Below are 6,000 nucleotides of genomic sequence, written 5' to 3' on the forward strand. Positions count from 1 at the left end.
CATTGTGTTGCTGATACAGTTGGTATACCCTTATTGTCCACAAGGACAAGGTAGAGTATCCACCGGCCACTGAACAAATATTGCACAGTTTCATCACTGCCAATGTGGCATTATAAACCAATACTTTTATCATAGCCACAACACATTTCAATTCGGTGAAACGAGTTTTGAGCGGATTCTGCCGATTTTGGAATTGACACCGACGTACTTGAACTGCCAACATAGAAAACAAAAAATCACACTCAATCGCTTTCACCTTCATCTTGACGCGATAATAAAAGCCTAAACTAACCTAACCTAAGTGCGTCGGTATCTATTCCAAAATCGGCGGAATCCGCTCAACGCTCATTTAACCGAACGGAACTAAATGTAATTATTACGAAAGTCGCCATATTTTCTTCCTGGAATTACGATCCACTTACACTAGATGGCTACCAACACGAATAGCAGGGTCAGCAATACATGCAAACGAAATACTAAACATGAGGAATGTTACTAAAGGTGTGTAGTACTATGTGTTAGCTTAGGTTAGACTAGGTGTGTATTATGTGACAGGTTAGATTAGGTGTGTAGTATTATGAGAGAAGTTAGGTTAGGTTTGATTAGATATGTAGTATTATTACTATGTTGAACTGAAACTCTTACATTAACGAAATATGGCCGTAGTCCTTCACGCACGACGATTTTCGTATATAAATAAGTGTTTAGGGCGGGTTAGGTGGGTTTATAGTTCTCCCAGTGATAATTTTTACTAATCAATAAATCCAAGGTATTTTTTTTTAAGTTCTTATAGTGTCTGGGACATAAGTAACCTTCACCTGCGCAATATTCGTTCAGTGGCCGGTGGATATTCTATCATGTCCCAATGGGTTGTAGCTGTGATAAAAGCATGACTTGAGGCTTTCCCGGAGTTTGATGTCGAATAACTCTTCTCGGGTTCTCAACCAGGTGACTTGGGAGATTTGCTTCCAAGCTTTCGATGGCTAACTCTGCCATCATCTTCAGGGAATGAAGTGATGTGGGACCATGTCTAGCTGATATATATACTTCAGTAGGGCTTTCCGCTTTGGGCCAATCAGGATCTAGTTCCTAGTCTCGACCGCCTACAGCTGAGTACAGCATAGAAGCCTGCCATCAATACACTTCGACCACCAGCACACGGCAGGCAGTCGGGACCAGCAACTAAGCTCCTGATTGGCCACTGCTTCCACCAACCAGAATCCGGCAGGCAATCGGGACTAGGAACTAGCTTCTGATTGGCCAGTAACGGGAAGCCCTATTGTTGTATATATACCAGCTAGACATGGTCCCACATCATTTCATTCCCTGAAGATGATGGCAGAGCTAGCCATCGAAAGCTTGAAAGCAAATCTCCAACTCACCTGTCTGAGAACCCGAGAAGAGTTATCCTGTGATAAAAGTGGGGATTCTTTTATTATAGGATATCGCTTAATTTTCGTCAAGTTTGACAAACGATTCTGACGTCACAACATGGCCGACGTAAACCAACACGAGAGTAAATAAAACTCACTGAGATATCACCTCAACTAACCCACTAACCTTCTCACTTACGTCGACCTCGTGTCACTGAGATATCACCTCAAGCAACCCACTAACCTTCCCACTAAGTTGACCTCATGTCACTGAGATATCACCTCAATTAACCCACTAACCTTCTCACATACGTCGACCACATGACATCACCCCCATTCTCCAATCTAGCCAACATATATTCTCATAAACACACTACCGATATCCTACAGCAGCCGTGGCGAAAAGGCCATGGTGCACCGAGCCACTATGTAAGCTGCAACGTGCATAGCACCTACAGTGCATGAGGATTAAGTTGGCGTGATTTCTACTGTCCTTGTCTGAGGTCCTTGTCTACCGATTGCCACCAGATGTGACGGGCAAGAGGTTTTCTTTTGTACAATTCTTGGAATTCCCTTTCTCCTCCCTTCTCCCTTCACACTTTTGCAAACCCAATTAGTGGATCTCTCAGTGGCGTTTCGGGGTTGTTTGAGTTCATTAGTTAGTAGTATTTTGTGAATAGTGAAGTGAGTTTGTGTCTTTTTTTTATTGGGTTATTTTACGACGCTGTATCAACAGCTCAGGTTATTTAGCGTCTGAATGAAATGAAGGTGATAATACCGGTGAAATGAGTCCGGGGTCCACCACCGAAAGTTACCCAGCATTTGCTCGTTTTGGGTTGAGGGAAAACCTCGGAAAAAACCTCAACCAGGTAACTTTCCCCGACCGGGATTCGAACCCGGTCACCTGATTTCGCGGCCAGACGCGCTGATCGTTACTCCACAGGTGTGGACGAGTTTGTATCTTGTTGTACCAATTTAATATAATATAATTCACAAATTAAAATGTTTTCGGAGATGCATGGTTTCACTGTTACCTTAAATATTGTAATGAGTGTTGTGCTCTTGTATTTAATAATAATGGTAGGCAATATGGGAAAACGCGGGGAAGCCTTGAAGTCGGACGGTATGAACATGGTTATTAAGGCATATAAATTCTTTACTGGAGAATATGAGGCACTGAAATGCGGAAAACAAACAATATCTGTGCCGAGTTTTATCGAAAGAACTGCTGCAGCGACAGATATATCATCTCGTGGTGTTAACAGGATTAAAATAGAAAAAAAAAAAAAAAAAACAAAAGGAAGCGGAAGCGGAATTGGAAGCGTGCTGCGATCTCCAGGAAAGAAACCCCCGAATAGGATTCTTAAAAAACGTGTGTAACAGGTTAAAAATGAGCGCACTTACAAAAGTGACGGAAGAAACTTAGAGGAAGGCCTATAAACACGTAGAAAAGGTTGAAAAATTTTATTGGGCGAAGGATGGACTTGTAGATGGAAATTTATTATTCGTTCGTAATCAATTTGGACGACACGGACATGGACGAACTTTCTGGCGGAGTGGAGTCAGAATTTGAAGAGGAAGAGAATGCCGCCACTGGTAACTCGTGGTCGTTTGAAGGAGTGTCGACCATCATAAATGAGGGTAGAGAGAGATGGTGAGCATTCTCTCTCTTTCTAAAAGGGACTAGACAAGTAAATCCTCATGGACTGTATGGAGGGAGGCGGACAACCGAAGGGGAAGTTGTTTAGGACGTGTAACGAAGAAAGAAATGAACAAGAAAACATAGGATACATTATCACAACCTAAAATTAACTGTCTTCAGAATGCCTCTGCGACAAAGTTTCAAAATCAGGAATTATGTCACTTACTGCCAATCGTAGTTGATCACGAAGGTATTTGTCTGTCAGACGTGATCTAAATTTGATTTTCACTATTTTCATTGTTGAAAATAATTTTTCACAAACGTAAGTTACAGCGAACATGGCTTCAACAGAGCAAGCGAAAGAACGAAGCTTCAAATATTTATTTTTTCCCAAAGATTTGAAAAGTTCAATATCTGTCAAGTCCTTACATCTAGCTTTCATTTAACGTCACATTGTAAATCTGTGAGTTTAAATTGAAAATCTAACCGCATTATTCGTACATCTGCTGTAAAAGAATCGACGTACAGAGATAATAATAATAATAATAATAATAATAATAATAATAATAATAATAATAACACTTAACCTCTTAATGTTTCATCAGTAACATGTAGTAACTTATAATGCCGTTTTATGTTATACAACCGTTTTCCTAGTAATATTTGTGATACATTTAATATTTTCATCATATTGTAAGCAAAAGAATGCATCCCCCCATCCTACTTGAAACTTTCGTTTTTTATAGAGGGACATGGTTTCGAGAGAGATATTGCGACGATACGCCACTCGCAGGTCCGAGACAAATACAAATAGAACGGAGTTTAACTCCAGTGAGTAAGAGGGTGGGGGTTGTAGGTAGGAAGCAAGAGAAAAGCACTGCGAGCCACAATGTGCTCGTGAGTCGCATTTTCGCCGCGGCTGTCCTACAGTCATATAGACCCAATTTGTTAAATATCTGGCCCCATCAACAAAAATAATCACGAGCCACCCCTGGGTACCTCTTTTCACACAGACTGTTTATTTTTTCCTTCGAACTACGTCCCGTGGAAAAACTTTCATAACAAACCTCTTCTCGGGTCTACTTCTGCATTCAAATGCAAAGCAACTCCACATTTTTCTAAAAAGTACCGTAAGAAAGTTAACTTCATATACTGTAGTGCAAAGTTTGTTAAGCATTTAGCGTAGGTACACAATCGGTCTTATTAAATAAATACAAGTATTATTTAGGTACATTAAATAATAGCTCTAATAAATTGCAAATGACAGTTACAAATTGAAGTAACTTACTTTATGCAGTACTAAATAAGAATGACAGCAATATGCATGAAACAAAATTATAGAAAACAAAATTAAACTGTCGTCCACCTCTGCTATTCAACACGGTGATCGTATCCAACGAGCACAGAATGCATAGAGTAGATATAAACAGCTTTGAGGTGAAGCCGCTTTTGTGGACAGTCGCCATTATGATGCTACCAAAACATTGGGCTCCCGGTTAGCACATGGGCAGTTGATTGTGATGTTGCATCGTTGTTTTAATTAATAAATTAACTAACTTCAATATGCCTACATGTTCTGCGGCGTCAGGTCCATCAAACCGGCTTCACTCCGTCCAATGGTATTAAGATGCTAGTGTCTACTCTATTGTATTCTGTGCTCGTTGATCGTATCAGTGTTGCCAAGTTGGCAATGCCAACTGACTATTACTGAATCCCGCTAGACGGAACTTATATGTAAGCTATTTTCGAGCGAAAAAAAGAACTAGATTTCAATAATATACTTTAAAATAAAGTAGATGATCAAAATTCCATTTATAGATACTGTTATAATTATCACTTTTTTTTAATACTGAATAATTGAAGCTGATTTAAATAGAGATTTCCTCAGAATCATCAGGGTCAATGTCTGGATCCTCAATGTTCAGCAGAAATGATGTACTTGCAGTGATGGCAATATCTCTATTTGTGAAGTACTCTGTGAGTCGTCACTTGATCCCTTCTTGTATGCAGACAGGATCCCTACTTTATATGTTTAACATCTATTGGCAATATGTAATTTTTACAACTGCACAACTTTTTTTTTATGAAGAAAATTCACTGGTTGATGTAATGTGTTTTGGCTTTCCAATGTTTTCATAATATATATGGATCACGTGAATCACATCACCTCAGCAAGAAAGGAAAAGAGTTGAGAGGAAAAGATGATAAGCAGATCATTATATGTTCTTGCACAGTGGCGACTCGTGATATTTTTTGTATGTAGGATATGAGATTGACAACTAATGACCAAGAGAGAAACTAATATTATTATTATTAATATAACAATATTAATAATAATCCATGGCCCCACAGCCATTGAAGGGCCCAGATTGACCAGCTGGCTGCTGGCCTCACATTCACATACCGAAGCAGAGGTGGACGATCATCCAACCAGAATAGAGGTACCGTGTGGTTAGCACAATGATCCCCCCCCCAGCCGTTACAGCTGGCTTTCGCAACCGGATTTTGCCACCTTTCATAGCTCCCCAAGTGTATCATGATGCTGGGTGGGCACCGGTCCCATATACTGGCCGAAATTTCATGAGAAAATTTCTTCCCCAAATAATAATAATAGAGCATGCAAAATAAATACAAGTAGGCCTATGTTAGTCTTTGACTCACCGTTCTGGAACTGGCAATTTATTTGTAGTGAAGTTAGTTGTGACAATGGCTCCTAACTCATTGTACTGCCCGATATTTACCGATGCTCTGTCGTACGTTTGCGCAATTAATTTCTTGCTACAGTTAAACTCTTCTAAATGATCAAATACAACTTCAGATATTCTTTCGGTTTGCCTGTCATCTGAAAGTTCTGTTAATTCTTGTACTTATAGCTTAATTTATTTACCTTCGTGTAATTTTGTTTTTTATTAATTTTATTTTTTATACTATATCATTTTAAATTATTTATTATTTCGTTTATTCTATTCTTTTAAAATGATCAAT

General features: G+C 39.3%; 1 protein-coding gene across 1 annotated transcript in view; it reads right to left on the reverse strand.

The window, feature by feature from the left end:
* LOC138707887 (uncharacterized) overlaps window positions 1-4,386 on the reverse strand; it is a 54,932-nt gene extending 50,546 nt beyond the window's left edge. Inside the window, exon 1 of the transcript XR_011334415.1 lies at window positions 4,304-4,386. The gene's annotated coding sequence lies outside the window, so the exon portion shown is untranslated. The remainder of the gene's footprint in view (window positions 1-4,303) is intronic.
* Window positions 4,387-6,000: the final 1,614 nt, after the last annotated feature.

The sequence above is a fragment of the Periplaneta americana genome, chromosome 10 (assembly GCF_040183065.1).
Source record: "Periplaneta americana isolate PAMFEO1 chromosome 10, P.americana_PAMFEO1_priV1, whole genome shotgun sequence".
In the NCBI taxonomy this organism is placed as follows: Eukaryota; Metazoa; Arthropoda; class Insecta; order Blattodea; family Blattidae; genus Periplaneta; species Periplaneta americana.